Below are 19,480 nucleotides of genomic sequence, written 5' to 3' on the forward strand. Positions count from 1 at the left end.
CTCTAAGTTGCTTATTGCTTAAGTCATGGAGGCTGGCTTTAAACTCATGATCCTTCTGCCTCAGCCTCCTGAGCTGCTGCTGGGATTACAGGTGTGTGCCATGGCACCTGGCTTGAAACATTTCTTTTAATTTTTTTTGTTTTGTTTTGTTTAGGATTTTCATGGTTCAGGATCTAACATTTAAGTGCTTATTCATTTTTAGGTGTTTTTTTTTTTTCTTTTTTGGATAAGGGTCCAATTTTATTCTTTTAGACACATATGTCCAGTTTTTCAGCACCATTTATTAAAGAAACAGCTCTTTCCCCATGGTGTGTACTTGGCAAATTCATCAAAGATCAGTTGAATGCACATGCATGGATTTGTTTCTGGGATTTCTATTCTATTCCATTTCTCTATGTGTCTCTCTTTATGCCAATGCCCTACTGTTTTGATTTATTATAGTTTTGCGTGTATTTCAAAATCAGAAAGTGTGATGCTTCCTGCTTTGTTCATCTTTCTAAAACTGATTTAGTTATTCGTAGTCTTTTGCAATCTTGTATACATTTTACAATTTTTTTCTATTTCTGTAAAATTTCACTTTCAGATTTTTTTCAAATACAGTTTTAGTTGTTGATGGACCTTTATTTTATTGGTTTATATGTGGTGCTGAAAATTGAACCCAGTGACTCACACATGGTAGGCAAGCGCTCTGCCACTGAGCTACAATCCCAGCCCATCACTTTCAGATTTTGATAGTAGTTCTAGAGAATCTGAAGACTGTTTCAAGCATGGATTTATGGTTCTTAAAATAATATCTTATTTCTATTATATAAGTAAATTGGTTGGTTGCAAAAAAAAAAAACTTTTTTTAAGCAACTTGCATATTTCTATCAATCTTGAACTTTTGTTAGAATTCATAGTATGCTGATTGTATCGGATTTCTTAATATATATAGATATCATATTATCTGCCAATAATAACTTTTATTTCTTTATATCTAACCCTAACATTATTTATGCCATTATCTTATCTTAAAAGTCAGGTAAGACCTCCAATATTTGCTTAGATGGTAATGGAAATTTTCTTCTCTTTCAATGGAAATTCTACTAAAGTTATTGTAGTAAGTTTGTTTTCTCATTAGGTGTTTTTGTTGTTTTAGGGTTGAGTGGCGTTTTTTTTTTTTTGTTTTGTTTTGTTTTTTGTTTTTTTTTTTTAGGTTTTTGTTTGGTTTGGAATTTTTTTGGAAGTACTGAGTATTGAATCCAGGAAATTTCTACCTCTGAGCTACATCCCAACTCTATTTATTTAATTTAATTTTTGGAGACTGGATCTTGCTAAGTTGACAAGGTGGGCCTTGATTTATGATCCACCTGCCTCAGCCTCACAAGTAGCATGGATTACAGATGCGAACTATTATATCTGGCTCAAAAAGCTTTTAATACTCTTAGAACTCTGTAATTTTATCCTAAATAAGGATTAATTTTTTGCTTTTGATGCTGGAACCCAGAGGTGTTTATTCTGAAACTCTTATTATAAATAAGGTATTTTTTTCATGTCTTATGAAATCTTATGGTCTGGTATTAAAATGAAATGCATTGATACTTTTTAATGTTTTATTAACCTTTTACTCTTTGAATAAATACTACTTGATCAACATGTAAACTGTGTAAACTATTGAACTTGAATAGCTAATATTTTAGGGGGGACAGTTGCTGGGGATGGAATCCAGGGCCTCCTGCCTGCTAGGTAAGCTCTCTTCCACTGAACCATGCCCCCAGCCCAAAGGCTATTATACTTACATCCATTAATGAAATGCATTTATGCTTTTCTTGTCTTGAATCTTCCTTATCTACTCTGAGATTCAAAACTGTATTAGATTTCAGTCGTTGTGATAAAATGCCTGAAAAAAAAATTAAAAGGAGGAAAGATCTCTTGGGCTCATCTTCAGAGGTTTCAGTCGGGGGTCACCTGACGTCATTGTCCCTGGGCTTGTGGTAAGGCAGAACATCATAGTAACATGTGGTAAAGCAAAGATGCTCACCACCTGGTCACCAAAAGCAGAAAGAAAGAAAATAAAGGGCTGAAAACAAAAACATATGCTTCAAGTGCACGCCCCCGTGACCTATTTCTTCCCATGAGGCCCTGCCTTCTAAATTTCCACCACTTTCCAATAGTCATTAAGCTATGAATCCATAAATGTTTTAATCAAGTCACAAGATCAGAACTCTTTTTTTTTTTTTTTTAAGATCAGAACTCTTGAGGTCCAACCACATGTCAATGCCCCCACCTCTGAACACTACTGCATTGGGATCAAACTTTCTCCACATAAGCTTTTGCGTGACATTGAGGATCCAAACCAGAACAAAAACTATAAAAACTTCATAAAATTAGCTGGGCAACTGGGAAACTGGGCACCTTTACTTTGTTCTTTTTTTTGCTTTTTCCATTTTCTGGAGTAACTTATATAAAATAGGTATCATCCCACAAAATAATGATAAGTACATAAATGCATATTCATTAGCTCATTTTAACCATTCCACAGTGTGTTCATATTTCAGAACAACGTGTTATTCAGGATAAATATATGATTTTTTTATTTGTCAACTAAAAATCAAAGAAAAAAAGATATTTTAGCTCTTGAAAGCTCTTAGAAAACTGTCTAAGTGGGGCTGGGGATGCACACTCACCTAGCATGTGTGAGACCCTGGGTTCGATTCTCATCACCACGTAAAAATAAAATAAAGATATTGTGTCCACCTAAAAAACTAAAAAATATATATTTTTTTAAAAAAAGAAAGAAAACTGTCTAAGCTAGGAGTTTTTTTCTGGTATAAGTTTTTGCTTGTTTTTTCTTTAATCATTATTTTATACATTGTATTATGTGAATATGTAAGATATGCATAAAATTATGCACACAGACACACTCACATGCATATACACACACCTCTTTAAAAAAAATAGAGATGTGACTGGGGTTGTGGCTCCATTGTTACACACTTGCCTAACACTTGTGAGGTACTGGGTTCTATTCTCAGCATCACATTTAGGTACTGTGTCTATCTACAGCTAAAAATATTTAAAAAAACAAAACAGAGATTTAATGCACAATTATTTTTAGGTTAGTACAATCCAAGTTGTCTTCCATTTGCCAGCCCAGACCCTTGCCTGCCCCGCTCTGCCTCAGGAGGCTGCCCTGTGTGTATACACGTTCCCCTGAGATCTAGCTTCTTGAACAAGAAATCCTGGAGGGAAGGAACTGTGATGAGGGTATTTATCCCCGTACTTGCCTTCTTGAAGTTTGTTTCTTTTTTTAAATGGACACAATACTTTTATTTATGTTATTTGTTTATTTTTACGTGGTGCCAGGGATCCAACCCAGTGCTTCATGCATGCTAGGCAAGCGCTCTGCCACTGAGCCATAACCCTGGGCCCCTAGAAGGTTCTCTCTGGCTTATTTCCTCTATCAAAGTGGCAAGCCTTCTCCAGCTGGTCTTTCCTCCACTACTCTTTCTCTCTGAGTCCCAGAAACTGTTCCCTCTGCTCATCTTCTTGGACCCTGGGATGTTCACAACCCCCACTGTCACCTGTGCTGCATGCTACCCTATATTTTCTAATTTCCCTACTCCACATCCACGTGTCTGTAAACAGTTTCTTTACTAAGCCTTTTAAATTATCCTAATTTGAATGCCATCTTTCCTTCTGGGACCCTGACTACTACACTTTAATTTATTTATAGAAACAATCTGCCACCACCACCCACTGCACACACACATACACACACTCACTCGGGTTAGCCATTACTAATAGTTTCGGTGTGCATTTTTGCAAACACAGACTTGTGTGATATATAACATAAAAGCTGTGTGGTGTATTTGAAATCTAAACAATAATTTTAAAATGAGACCCTTTAAAAACAATTTTTTAAAGATTTCTAGTTGCTACTGACCATGCCTCATTTTTCAATTTTTTTTGATCCTTAAAACTCTTTATAATTCTGTACTCACTTAATCTTTTTGAGGACCTGTATCTCTTGACATAGACTTATTTTTCTTAAATGTAGGTGTTCAGGTTCTGACTGCTATTCAGGCTATCTCTTTCTCTCTCTCTCTCTCTCTCTCTCTCTCTCTCTATATATATATATATATATATATATATATATATATAGATAGATAGATAGATAGATAGATAGACAGACAGATAGATATAGATATATAGATATAGATATATATATATATATTTGCGTAACTTCAATTATCATTATTATACAAATGATTCCAAAATCCTTGTCTCCAGCCTTGGTTTCTATCCCATGTTCATCCATTTTCATTACTTTCTGGTGACTGGGCCCAACCTGAACATACTAACAGCAATTCATATACAACAGGATCACAACCAAACTCATGCTGGGTTTCATGGCACATGTCTGTAATCCTAGCTATTTGGGAGGCTCAAGCAGGAGATCACAAGTTTGAGGTCAACATGGACAACTTATGAAGACTCTTCCTTAAAAACACAGTACCTTAGGACTGGGAATACAATGGTAGAGTACTTACCATGTGTGTTGTGTGTGTGTGTGTGTGTGTGTGTGTGTGTGTGTGTGCAGTGGGTGGAGGGGGGGCTGGGTTACATCTCCAGCACAACCTCCCACACAAAAAAATCCTATTATCTGATTTAAGAAACAATTTACCCAGCTGGACACAGTGGCACACACTTGTAATCCCAGTGACTTGGGAGGCTGAGACAGGAGGATCTCAAGTTTGAGGATATCCTCAGTAACTTAGCAAAACCCTATCTCAAGGTAAAAAAATAAAAAGGGCTAGGAGTGCGACTTAGTGGTTAAGGGCCCCTGGGTGGAAGGATGGAAGGAAGGAAGGAAGGAAGGAAGGAAGGAAGGAAGGAAGGAAGGAAGGAAGGAAGGAAGGAAGGAACCACCCAGTGTCCCCTAAATTTTAGTCTAAACTTCATGGTTCATAACCAAATGTCTCTACTATATGACTTTAACCTACAAAAGCCTTTACCCCAATATTTCCACCATGCTTTTATCACACAGCCTGAACACATGCCATCTTCTCTGCTTATCAAATCTTCCAAACACTTCTGCCAACTTGAATTCTTCTAGGTGCAGCTCAGATCTTACCTCCCTACTGAGCCTTTCTTGAGACCTTCTTACACTCTGCTTTATATTATTTGTGTGCTGTCAACTTCACGAGATTTAAAGTTCCCAGAGGGCAGGGACTGCTTTATATTTCTTTTTGTTTTTCTCATAACACCTCCACAACCCTTTTCACATAACCAGGAGTCAGTAAATTTGGATTGAATTAATTGATTAATAAGGAAAAAAGAAATCATCAGGAAAAACTAAATTTTCTTTAATAAAGCCTTGGAAACGATTTCCTTTTTACTCCAAACAGCTCTTTTCTTTTTACATTCACACATAGCAGCTGTTTATTTTAAACTTTTAAAAGGTTATAGGGGTTGTGGGTATAGTACTGGGGTAGAATGCTTCCTAGCATGCATATGTCCCTGTGTTCAGTGCCTTATAGTACTAGGGGGAAAAAAAAGTTATAGATTCCTCAAATTGTATACAGGGATGCAGTCCAATATGAAGTATGAGATTGATCACAATATGACACATAATTGTTGTGTTAACTGAGGGTAAGTGTGACTTTGGCACAAGCAAAAGAAAGAGTAGAATAAAAATTCTTACTCTGTTGGGTTGTTTAATGAAACACTCTTTGTGGTTACTTTCTCTTTAGAGCTACTGCTATGCAAATCTAATTTAATGGAATTGTCCTCACTGTATGTTTATAGACAATTAGTGCAAATAAAAAATAAACATGGATCCAGGCACAGTGGCACATACCTGTAATCCCAGGAATTTGGGAGGCTGAGGCAAGAGGTTTGAAAGTTCAAGACCAACCTTGTCAACTTAGCAAAACTCTCAGCAATTTAGCAAGACTCTGTCTCAAAATAAATTAAAAAGGGCTGGAAATGTAGCTCAGTGGTAAAGTACCTGTAGGTTCAATTCTCAGTATAAACAAACACACAAACAAACAAACATGGTACTTTTGGCTTTTAGAAGTTTAATTGTTGAGTGACAAGCTAATCTTAGATGCTAAATTATGAAGCATTAGTATAAAATAAAAAAGCAACTGTGTTTCAACAATGGAGTGACAAAAGTAGCTGAGGAGATCTTTTTACTAACTCAATGAAGCAAAGATTAACTATATTTATTCCTTCTTGTATTCTTTTATTCAAAAACCTATACTATGTTCCAAAAAACTATGTCAGGCACTAGAGATATAAAGGATGGAGACATAAATTTTTCTTTAAAGGAGAGATAGAAATATTTTTTAAATGGTGGGGAAATAATTTAAATGTAAAGTTTGTGCCAGGTACAGCAGTATCACACAAGAAGGGGAAAAAAATGATTGTTACAGTTTCACCCTTGAGAGTCTTGCTAATCTGCCTTTCTGTTACTTAGTTTAAAATATTACCTACTGGACAAAACCAGGAAGAAGAAAAAAAAAAGAACATATCATAAGACTTTAATATTTGGATACTTGATAGTTATTTCATTGCTTGGAAAACTTCAATTCATTTTGGCAACATGATATGATCACTGGTCTTAGAGCTGAAGATGGAACATAGGACATTGCAGAGCCTAAAAGATGACATACAATTACAATTTTTTAAAAGGGAGTTCCAAGGCACGGGGTGGGGGTGCGCGGCATGCTTGGGGAATGCTTGCCTAGCATGCATGGGCCCTGGGCTTGAACCCCAGAACCACCAAATAAAAAGTGTAATAATTATTGGTTTCTGTGGTCAGGACGAAAATACTTGTTTATTTCAGATTCCAATAACATATTTAACTACCTTATATTTCTTTTCTCTGAGCTTAACAAGCCATTTTCATTTCAAGTGCACCTACAGAGTATTATTTCTAAAAAGTCATATTTAATCAGTTGCTTATTTACTGGGCCTTCTCCTCACTAGACTGGCTGCTTCTCCTAGGACCGAGACTATTTCTTTCTTATTCACTTTTATATCTAATGCCTGAGCACAATTCCTGGCACACAGCAGACAATAAATACCTGCTCAAAGAAAAAATGTAAATACAGACCTTTACATCCTTACCAGCTCTTTGATATTTGATTATTTTAATGTCCATCATTTGCCTCTTTTTCTTGTTCTCCTTCTATTGGTAAGAACAAATGGGGGAGAAGGATTTCTGAATAGCCTCATAAATAGTGTATCGGGGTTTCAACAAATAAAAGCCCCAAGACTCATCAGGGAACTTCAATTCTCAAAAAAAGGAAAAGAAACCTATTCACATTTAAACTCCAAATTGGACACTTCTTGAAAATGTTCCTCGTGTTGTGTATCTGTGAGATGCCTTAGCAAATAAAAAAAATGCATAAATGGTCCTAAACTTCATTTCAAATGATTGTATTTATTTAGTTTATCCTCACTTTTGCTGTAGTTGCCGTAAATGGCTTGGAACATGCAAAATATGCTAAACAAGAAACACAGCCCGTACCTGAAGAGTTAGCAGTTGAAAGGCATAAGAAGCACAATGGATTATAAAAGCCTCTTGAAGAACAGCCTTTTGCTGCATAGATGCCAGACATGACAGTATGTGGCAGGAAAAGAGTTGGGGAAACTGCTTTAAAAACCTATTAACTAGGAATGTGAAAAAGCAGGGAACAATCGGGAAAGGAAGGAGGTGCTCACTGTTTAAAAGGCTTTTAAATGTGACCATATTTTTGTTGGCTTTTTGCCTGCAACATAAAATGAGGATGGTGTATTGAATGGCTAGCTGGCTGTAGAAGGTGGAATGAATGGGAGCTGGGTGAGGAAGTCAAGGCTGAATTTTGAGATGCCACTCTGGACCATATGCAGCTGTTGAGACAACTCTCAGCAATGATTTTAGTGAAGTAAACACAAAATTCAGCCAGGCTGCTCAATCACCCTTTCATTCTTGTGTTTTTCACCATCCCATAAATATTTGCATGTGCCATCTTTGCTGCAGATATTAAGGAGTTAATAAATTAGCCAGCCAACAGGCAGGAATCGAGAAAAGCCACAGAACTTAGAATTGAACAGCTGACAGCAGATTGTGCAGGTGCAAGATGGGAATCAGCTCTGTATTTTCTGGGTAGCACAGTTCTTTCTGTCTGGCCTGTGGCCTGATTTCTTGGCCCCTTGAGGATAAACTGAGTTCTGTCAGAGAGAATTCCAGAGGTCTCCTTCTGTAATCTTAGGAACTCTCACCTTACAAAAAGATGCAATCCCCTTCTATATTGAGACTGATAATCATCACATATCGGTGGTGGCCTTGTAAGATTTTGGTTTCATGTTAGGAAAGAAAAATGCTCCAGATATATAAATAAGAAATGGTGTATTAAACTTCACAGCATAATAAATCAGTATCCGGTAACTGGGTATTCAGGCATGCATGCATATGTGTCTGTGTATAAATGTGAGAGAAAAGAGACCACGACTTGTTTTGAAAATATAAGTACTGTGGCAAATAGCAAGGTCATAACAGAATAGAAGAGACATGGGCCTCACTCGAGTGCATATTTCTTACCAACTAGTTTGTGGATTTCTTCTAATCAGTCGATTTGCTGGTAATGGACATTCAGGTCTATCCTTCACACTGTGGCAGTACTTCCAAATCTTTTTGTCTCTATAGTAGCAAAAATATAACACTTGAAAATGTTTGATATGATCAATCCCTGGTTAACAAAACATTCCAGTGTTTCTTCTGTTTCTTCTGTAAAGGTTGCCCGCAAGTAAGATAGTGAGTGTGGCTGACTGGATTGATAGTAGGAAAACTGATTTATTTTACACAGGTGAATTGGACTGTGCATCCAAAGCCTTTTGACCAAATTCTGACTGGAACTACATATTTATAATAAGGGTAGAAAAACTAGGAGAGTTTGGAGTTGTTGTTTATTTTTTTTCCCCCTAGATAAATTCTGGGAAGGACAAATAAACATCTTCAGTTAGCAATGGTTAAAGTAGGAGCTAGTACCTACTATTAAATCCTACTTAAAATCTTCTGTTTCTTTCAGGACTACCTTAAATCCCTAAAATTCTTTGCTTCTAATTCCCCCATCTAAAAATTGAAGAGCCTATGATTTCTACCATAAAAGACTAGATACTTCCAGAAACACTGGCCTTAGATTAGTTTATTTTAGAGAGCTCTGAAAAGACCTCCCAATTAAAAAAAAAAATGCCTTCCCTCATGTTTTCAGTAGGGACCTAAATTCCATCATTGGGAATTTTCATATTTGAAACTGGGTACAGTGGCACATGCCAGTAATCCCAGCTATTCAGGAAGCTGAGGAGGAAGGATCTTGAGTTCAAGGTCAGCCTGGGCAGCATGGCAAGACCCCTGTCTCAAAACAAAACAAAGCAAATGATATTAATAATAATAATAATAATAATAATAATAATTAGAATAGCTCTGTTTCTTACTGACAAACTCCATTTCAAAACACTTTAAAATTAAATAAACAGGAAAATGCAAAGATATATGTAAACCATAAATAAATTTTCAAGTACTTGTGGGTCAAAGATCCGAAGGGAATACAGAGAATATAAGTTATTTATGGTTTAAGGTGGTAGATCTTAAATGACAAATTATATTTTTCTTTAAAAATTTCCTTTATGTGCTTGTAATAAATATCAGTTGGGAAAAAATTAAGATCACTTTTAAAGATTCCAATTGAAGTTGACCACTGTATCTCTCTACCTGGTGGAACCTAAAAATAAATGAACAAAACATTAAAAATAAAAGAATCCTCGATATTTTATAACTAGATTTAGGGAGAAAGCCATACAACTCAGAAAACAATTTGCTCACAAGTTAATGAGTGTTAAGGGGAAGGCACTTTGTAGGGTGACACAGAAGACACAAAAATGACCAAGATCTGTGCCCCTTCTTCAAAGAGCACATGGCAGAAAGCTAGTAACTTTGAAGCAAGAGCAGGTTGTCATTATCAGTCATCATTACATTTCAGTGAATCTATTTATTAGCCATTTGTTTCAGATTTTGAAAAGCAGAAGGATGGGGGAAGCCCAGGACACTACCTAGGAAAGATCAGTCTGGATTAAGACACTTAATGAAGGGAGATGAGGGCAGTGGTCACAAGCAGGGACAGGCGATAACACAAAGGAGGGAGGAAGATGAGAGCAGCAAACTGCGTTTCAGAGACTTGATCAGAGCTAGCTCTATCTTCTAGCAAATAATTTTCAAATATCAAGTGGGCCATAACAAAGTATTGTTCTTATAACTCAAGGAAAGATTTTTACAAATATCAAGAGGGATATTGGTAGACGAATGTGTCCTCGTATTCACAATGTAAACCGTGACAAGACACGCATCTCCTTGCAAGCCCCACTTTAGCAAGGTGGTTTCAATCCGATCATCTTGGGGGTTCACTCTAATATTGGAGGTCACAGATATCTTTATTCCATTATTCTGTTTCAAACATTTAAAACCTGATGGAAAAAGTAATGCCCGCTAAAAATATTTCCCAAGTTGTTTGGGAAATGGTTTGTTTTCTCTTCCTTCTCTTTTTCCAAACCTCAAAATACATGAATGTTTTTCCTCACCAGTAAGGAAAGATGATATTGAGCCAGGTACAGTGGCACACACCTGTCATACCAGTGAATTGGGTAACTAGGGCAAAAAGAGTTAAAGGTCAGCCTGGACAATTTAGCAAAACCCTGTCGCAAGATATAATTTAAAAAAATGCTAAGGGATGAAATGACATGGAGAAATATCAAATGAACCCACTTCAGCAGATTTCAAACTCAAACCATGAGCCTGTTGTTTTAAAATATGTATCTTTCTAGGAGCTGGAGTTGTGGCTCATGCCTAGCATACATGAGGCACTGGGTTGGATCCTCAGCACCACATAAAAATAAAATATTGTGTCCACCTAAAGTATTTATCTTTCCAAGAGTCATTTCCTATAACTAACTGATCACTCTCTTTAGAAAACGCCAATACTCACAGGACCCAAATTTGCATTTGGTCCCTAATATTCCATTTGGTAATCAATATCCTGTTTTCCTCCTCCCTACCTCCTTTTTCTCCATCAGTGTCCATCTCACTTTTCATTTGCTTTTGTTACCTTCTTCATTCTTAATGCTTCCTTTTGGGCCAAGCTGCCTGCCTCTTACATCTATATTAACTTTCTCCTTCTCTTTCTCATTTAACCATTTCTAGATCTTTAGATTACAAATGCCAACATTTATGACTCATTTCTTTTACCATAGTGACCCCCCCCATTCGTAAAATTTCCCTCCTCCACGAGATCGTCCTAAGAAAGCACATGTGTTCAATCAAATGTGTCCAATAGCACCATTTCCTACTCTCATTCAGTATTTTCTGTGACTCTTCTTTATTACACCTTTCTGATAGGACATGGAAACTTTGTTTATCTATGGTCTAGGCTGAACTGCACATGGGACAGAGATAATAACCTTCTGACCTTACAGTTCTTCCTGGCTGTGGGTAGAATTGATAGCACATTTTCAATTTCTCCCTTGTCTTTGCTTGAACATACTGGAATTACAACCTCTGACAAAGGTAACATCCCTTTTGTGGTGGAAACAAAGGAGTGTGTAATGAATTGGTTAAGATTACATTGCATGTTTAGATGATGAAATCCAGCTGCAGCTCAATTCCTTTATTTTCTCTAGCTGGACCTGGTCTTTCAATAAGACATTATTGACTGGCATCTTTCCCAGAACAGGTACTTTGGAATATAGTCTTGCTGCTTTGAGTTCTTTAGGCTGAAAAACAACTATAGTACAGGTCAAGAGAATCAGATATGAGACAATAATGCCCAGTATCTTAGGATGAGCATTTTAGATTATCCATATGCAGATGGCACTAAAAGAATGAAAGGTCCTTGGATTTACATGAGGTCTGAGCCACTTTCAAATTAACTTTAGCTGCTAAGGTGGCAGGATATGAATTATAGTTTTATTTGCCATTTCTCAGCAAAATCCTGGGGCCAAGAAGAGACAGGAGAGAGACAATCTTAAGAATTCACCACAATAAATTGTTCTATAGTGACATTATAAAATAAATTTTAATTTTTATAAAAATAAAATCAATTAATGCCACAATTGTGCAGTGTTATGAAATGCTGGTTTTTGTTGTTGTTGTTGTTTAATCCCAAATCATATCACCTTTAGTTGCTCTCAATCACAAATTACTGGGTTCTTTCTTCTTTTTCCTATATTTTGCTTTTGCTTGTGGCTTGTCTTTGTTTTTCAAAAACAAGACTACTTACAATTTCTGCTTTTAAAAATGAAATATACCCAAATTGGCTGCAGAAAATATTTAAAATGTACACTTTTCAAAGAACAATCCCATCATTTATTCATCTTTTAGATAAAAAATGATTATATTCATCTCAATTATTTTTTGCCAAGGATTATAACACTAATTTTACTCTTTCTAAAAATTAAAATAGCAAACAGTTTATATAAGGTGTTGATAATTACCTATATTATTGTACTGCTGTGACAGATGTTGGCAAAAAAGCCTAAAATGCCTACAGCTGTGCACTCCATGACATCTAGTTTATACTCAGACAGAAGGCTAACAGATGTTCTGAACTGTCACTTTGCCTAAATGTTTTTAAAGTCTAAGGACCTGCTTTATAATTCACCAGGGTCTGGTTTGGTTTCACAGAGGTCCTCAGAATTCCCATCTGTGACAATTAATGGTGAAGACATTGATAAATCAACCCTTGTATTTTTCTATTTCTTTAACAAATAGACATCAGTTTATACACGAATTGTGGATTGTGACAGCTGTTTATATACATCCCATTTGTAAAATTCTTTCCTTAAACACAAATAAATTTGGGTGATCAGTATACATTTCCTTGGTTTGAGCCAAGGAAAAGGCCAGAAAATCACCCATTCTTTTTATTCAATTTTGTACACCTTGAACGTAAGATGTTAACAATCTCCAGTGATCATTTTCAAAAGTTGTATTTTTTTCTAGTAAATAAAGTGTTTTGTTATTTTTATTCAGCATTTTAATAACTCTTCTCATAACAATCACAATTAATTGGGTAGCCCATTAGAATAATAATTTTGGAAGCAGAAATGGCATTCAGAAAGTATACAGCCCATCTTCTCCAGCTTGACACCCTAATACTTCCTCTTCCCAAACATACCTTCAGATCCTTCATACAGAATTACTGCCCCGTGCAAAGGCCATCAATGCCTTATTTGCTGTTGCTCTTAATTTTAACAAGCTGGATTCCTGTAGTACACTTGCTTAATAGTTTAAACATTCTGTTAACAATCAGGTGTTTGGCCTATCCTGTTTCTTCTCCATTCTGTATAGAAATATAACTCCAAATAGTACATCTTTTTAGGTTTGTTTCTAAATTAGTCCCCACACTTAATTATGAGGATGAGAGGGATGCCTTATTCCTCTTTGTTATAGGCTAAGCTCTCAGTAATCCCAAACAAAAGAGCCAGTTCTGGAAGATATAGGATTTGCTAGCAGGATTATGGTCTCATAGATAATGATGTGCAGTCAGCAGAAGCGAAGCTTTATTTTAATTCAAATAAGCTAGTAAACAAACCACTGACAAGTCTGCTGGTGAGAGTAACTGGCTGCTGTTGCCACATTGGCAGCTAAATTATAGAAAATCTATTATACCCTGTTCACCATATGTTTAATTTAATACAAGATACAAATTAAACTATCCATAGTGCCTATTAAAATAACAATGGTTTTTTTATATTTAAATGTCTTAAAATAATTTCTACTGACCTTTTAAAGGGCAGTTTTGATACAGGTGATTATCTGATGGTGTGGGGGGGAGATAGTTAATAGAAAGCAAAAAAAAATTTAATTGCTTTTCTGAGAAAATAAAAATATAAATGCTCACTGGTTTGTGGTTGTTAATAAGGTTAATTAGCAGTCATGTGTTCTGTTATTACTATATTTCCCTCCTACCTTTTTCGTTTCTGAAGCTGGGGTTTTAAGAATGATACTTAGTTTGACCTATTCGAGCCTGAACTCATGAAATTATAACCTGGGTCAGCCCGCTGTATGGGCAGCCTTAGACCTGAGGCCGGTTGAGTTCTATATTTGGAAAATTGAATTTAAACTCTAGGCCCAACTTTGGTATGAAAAAGACATGACTATGATATCCCTGCTTCCAGTCAATCTTTCCGTAGCCAAAAGATCCTAAGCAGAATAAGAAATAAGAGGCTGTCTTCCAGAAAAAAGAAAAAGACAAGACCGTTTACATTGTATATGACCAGCTTCTTTCTTTACCCACAGCAATCAGGAACCAAGAAGGCTTGCTTGGTCCTTTTGGACTTAGTCTGTCAGATTCTAAAGACCTGACTGGGTTGTAGAATTGGCTGGATTTAAAACCCAAATCTACTATTTTCCAGGTGTGAAAAACCATTGACATTTAATCCAGCTGCATCTCCCTTTATTCTGTTTAAGGGGAGAGGGGGAGTGTTATAATTCCAATTCTATAGGATTATTGTGAGAAGTAAATAAGACAAAGTATCTGGTACATAATAGATACTCATTAAAGGTTAGTTCCTTTCTCTTTCACCCTTAAGCAAATAAATGTTGGTCTTTCTTCAAGGATAAAGAAGTATGAAGGAAGGATGGGGAAGGAGAGATTTAAATAGAAATTCTCCCTGGAATCACTTTCACTGGGTCATTAACTCCTTTCTAGACAAATCCCAGAATGGCATGTTCGTTTTTCTTCAAAATGTATCATAATACCTGCTCTTTAAGAATGTATCTCTAAGCCACTCAAACCAATTGAGTATCTTTAGGCCTAGGAAACAGAAATCAAAAATAAATCACCACACTTTGGGATGTCATTTCAAAGTTTTTAATACAGATATTGCACTGAGTCTGCAACTGTGTTACATATGGTGAATTTTGGTTCCGAGAATTACAACACAGCAGATCCAACTATGTTCTGGTAAATTATAAAAGCACAAAAGATGTTGAGTTGGCAGATGTTCTCAGTTTCGATCATTCTTGAAGTCCAACCGATGACATTAATGTTTCACCCGCACTAAAAATGTTTAATCTTAGATGGATGCAAGAAGCATTTTCCAAAGTGTGGTACTAGTTGTACTAGAAAGACAGAAGACAAATATCCCGTGGTCACTTTCCCTCCATTCAGTACCCTGTTGCTCAGAGATTAAAAGACAGGAGACATTTCTACTTATGGAAATACTGACTATATTAATAAATGAAGAAACTGAAAAACAGGATCACAAAATTTGTGGCATATTTTAAATGTTCAATAACTTTAAAATTAATATTTTTATTCATTAAGATAAAACCTGGTTGTAATATAACTTTTTAAAAGGAAGTTTAAAGAAGTCCTTGATGAATGCTCCCCATCGCCCTCGCTTTTGCCTCCAAATTTTCAATTAGCTATAAAGTACACGTTTCTGTAAATTCTTACTGTCCGTTTTAGAATAAAATAGACTGAGGGAGTGCCAGAGAGTTCTAGAAATATGAGCATGAGTGGGAAGGGAGACCATGATGAGTCTGTGGCCACTTAGGCAGGTCTCCAGCAGCCTGCACTCAGCCTCAGACACCTGAGGGTTTCCACATCAGTGGCTCAGCTACTGACCCAAGAACTGCCTTCCTCAGGGAGGTCCTCTGTCCCTAGCTAGCTGGACCTTCTTACTCACTTTCTATCCCCAGGTCCCCCAGCCCCCACCCCAGGTGACCAGGATCCAGGCCTCCTGGAAGAATCTCCCAGGCTCGGGCTCCAGTTTCCACACATAGGATATGGGAAGACAAACCACACTGGCCACACTGTGTGCTCAAAGGAATAAACAGTTCCAAGGTCACTTGGACATCTGAACCTCGAGTCCGGGAACTCTTACCCCGCCAGCCTGTGCCTTAAAGCAGCCCTAGGATCTGCGAAGGCGCGTGGGTAAGGGTGACCAGGGAAGCCCAGGCCTGCAGGCCGCTGGAGAACTCAGGCTTCCAGTGTCTCTGGCGGTCTGGTCACTCCGTGGAGGGGCCTCCCTCTCTGAGGCCGGCAGCGCCGGGAGGAGCAGGCCTCGTGGGCCGGGGCCAAGCCGTGCTGGGACTTGCCGGCCCGGAGCGGAGCGTGGGAAAGAGGGTCGGAGGGCGCGGCCGGGTGAGGGCGCAGCTGGTCGGGGGTCCGAGGGAACCCAGTCCGGCCAGCCCGAGCCTCCACTAGGATAGAGCGGACCTCCCCTAGGAGGCCCGGCCTCGGCCCACTTGCCCTCGGGTTTGCACCGATCACCGAAAGGATCGAGGCTCCAGAGAAGAAGCTAAAGCTCTGCCTCGAAGTTTATTCTAAAAGGGTTTGAAAAAATGAGGTTTCCAGGTTTCTTCACACGCACGCGCGCGTGATCTTGAGTTAGAATCTATAGACTCTGGGTTAAACCAAGTCCTTATTCGGGTCTTGTCTCGCGGGGGCGTCGGCCGGGTCGCGCTTCCCAGTGATTTCCAAGTGCGCGTCAAGGGGGGATATTACGTGGTTTTGTTTTGGTCTAAGTGAGTAATTGGACCGTGTTGAGCCAGTTACATGTTCATCATCCCGTGGCGTATATAAAAACACCTGCATCTGGAATCCTCCCGCAGACCAGGGGAAGCAGTCGCCTCCCCACCCCAACCTAGTGCGGATGCTCCAGTGGGAGCCGGGCGGCGAAGGAGGGTGAGGAGCGCAGCAGGTCCGAGGACCCCCGAGAGCCCGCACCTGGAGGCCGAGGGTCCCCGGCCCCGGTCAGCCGAGTCCCAATTATCTCCATGTGGAGAGGGTAGAAGGTGGCCAGTTAGTGAATGATTGATTACTCAAGAAGAGAGAAGTTACAGCTCTCACAGTAGCCGATGGCTCTAGCATGACACGATGCCATCTCTGTGCAACTCGTGGTTTGTATGGTATTTGATTTGCTGGAACATGCAGACCCTGATCGTGCGTATCGTGTTTGCTTGCAGCATTGTCAATTTAAAACCAGGTCCTTAGTGCCCCTCTTGCTAATCCCTTCTGCCTTTAGTCGTCTTAAATCCTATTTTTGAAAAATCCCCTCTCTACCTTTCTCTTCTCCCTCCCTCCCTCTCTTCCTTCTATCTTTCCTGTTCCTCTTTCATTCCTTAATCTGGGTCGTTCACGCTGCAAATCAGTCACTCACCGCCGTCCCATTCCGAGGGTGAGGGAGAAACTCCTCCTCTCTCCCCAGAAGGCTTGCGTTTGCAGAACTGGGGAGTTCAGCTTTGCCCAAAGCGCTCTTGAATTAGTGAAGCTTCCAATTCAGAGCCACCTATAAATGTCCATAAATAGGCTCTCACGGTTTTCCCAATCCCTTCAGAAATCCCTTTCTATAACCTAGCACGGTTTTGGTACTGTGTTTGCTCCAAGTCGTGTACTCTGGATACAGTTTCTCCCCCCTGGATACAAAAAGTGTGTGAGTGAGTGTGTGTGTGTGTGTGTGTGTAGGTAGGTAGGTAGCTTCCCAGTTGTGAATAAATGGTTCTCCATTCTCTTATCTACCAAAGTAGTTTGTCACTTTGACCCTTCACCTGGCAGGACACATTTTACATTTTTTAGTTAAATGCTGAAGTCTTCTGCCATGTCAGGTGGAATGTCATTGCATTACAGCTTTTGATAGCAACTTGTGTGACACATTAAAAAACAAACTAACAAAAACCTATCTTCTTGTCCTGTCTCAGAAGACCGTGGCCTTATGGATGGAATGAAGGAGATTCAATTGATAAGATTATCACCTTGCTCACCTTGAGTCACCTTAGGCTACTCCCTGAGGCCTTCCTGTCTTTCAGTCCGAGGAGGTCCTGCCCCAAACCCCTCAGTAGGGAGAGAGTAGTTCAGATTGTTTTTTCAGTACATTGTAAAATGGAAAAAAAAAAAAAAAAAAAAAAAAAAAAAACAGCTTTTAATCATGTTGGGGAATCCTTTCTAATTCTTGATATTCATGAAATAATTTGACAAGGGAAGCAAGAAAGAATCATTCTGTAGGTTAGATGGTTACTTTTTAAATGAAAACATAGAGAACACATTTTACATTCACTTTGCCCTGTTCCATCTTTAGTTGGGGAAAATGTTTCCACAATTGACTCTTAATTTTACATAATGCCTCCACCCCCTTTCAGGATGGCAAGGATAAGTAACAAATGTGAACTCCTCCTCCTGATCTCTTAAAGGTCACTCTTGATTTAGACTCTTCCCTCTCACCTCCAACACACTTATACAGGGGCATTTTTCTTGATCCAGAGTGTTTAGAAGTGTGTAACTTTTTTTAGTATTGCTCTGACTTTTCACACTGATATTAGGCTATTTATCTTGAAATATAAATGGATTATTGTGAAAAAATGTTTAATTTTATATTTTGTTGTCTTTGTTTTTCAAGTTTCATGGAAAAGACTTTAATTGATATTTAGGTCATAGTTTCCCCAAATCCCTTATTAGACGACCAGTTGTAAAGCAATAACATAATTGTTTCCAAAAGGGAAAGTAAAAGTTGAGATCAGTTTTGTTAAGTGATTGAATCATTTGAGCATTTATCTTTCTTTTATTTTGAACAGTTTGTGGGAAGAAAGGGAGAGATCATTTGAGCAGTGGGGTAGGGGGACAGAGATAGAGAACCCACTGAAAACTTATTTTTAAGATGAAAGGCATTATTCCAGACCATTATCTAGCCACAAATAACAACACAGAGAGCAGAAGTCACGAAAGTGGATTACTGTCACTCTGGGCTATTGGAGGCCTGGCACTAATTCCTTTAGAAAGGTAGACAGGCCTAGTCAGAAACTAAGGACTTCCTCCTACAGTGTCCCCATTGCCTAGGTGTTGGGGGCTTGCTCAAAGTTGATATAGACCTCAGCTGGGTCTAGGTGGTAGGGTTTCCCGGAGGGGGTGGGCGGAAGCAGATGCTCTATGTGGAACTGACAGGGAGGAAGCTGATGGGCTCTAAGAGAAAGCCTGAGTGGAAGGGATGCTGTAACAGGGGGTCTGTAGTCACCAGTGTACCCCCACTCCCTGCACAGGTGCAATCAATGCATCAAAGCTAGCTAGGATCAAATCAAAGAGCGCCAAGAGTAGGACCCTTTGGTGCTAGAGACTGATCTTTAGCTTGCTCCACTCCTCTTGGGTTCCCATCCTAGGTTTTCCAGAATTGGAGACCTCAGCAGAGGGGAGGGTGAACTTGGCAAGGGCATCCTTCCCCTGTCCAGCACGCACACACTGGTGGGAGCTTGTAGAGATGAGGAGACACGCCTCGGGATGAAAGAAGTCTTCATTGATCTGTGTGTCTGGCTCTTCAAGTTGTGTGCATGGCCAACCAGGGAGCAGAGGAGGGAAAAAAAAGCCCCCTCTTCTTCAGTTGCTCTAGCTGGGGTTGCCTGTCTCCTTTCCCTCAACCCTCTGTCTCACCCCATCAGGACCAAATAGAATAGAAACTCCATTGC

General features: G+C 38.6%; 1 protein-coding gene across 12 annotated transcripts in view; it reads left to right on the forward strand.

Moving 5' to 3' along the window:
• Positions 1-19,480, forward strand: part of LOC106145044 (uncharacterized) — a 685,031-nt gene that overhangs the window by 609,035 nt on the left and 56,516 nt on the right. The gene's annotated exons all lie outside the window — the stretch shown is intronic.

Source organism: Ictidomys tridecemlineatus, chromosome 3 (genome assembly GCF_052094955.1).
Source record: "Ictidomys tridecemlineatus isolate mIctTri1 chromosome 3, mIctTri1.hap1, whole genome shotgun sequence".
Taxonomy (NCBI): domain Eukaryota; kingdom Metazoa; phylum Chordata; class Mammalia; order Rodentia; family Sciuridae; genus Ictidomys; species Ictidomys tridecemlineatus.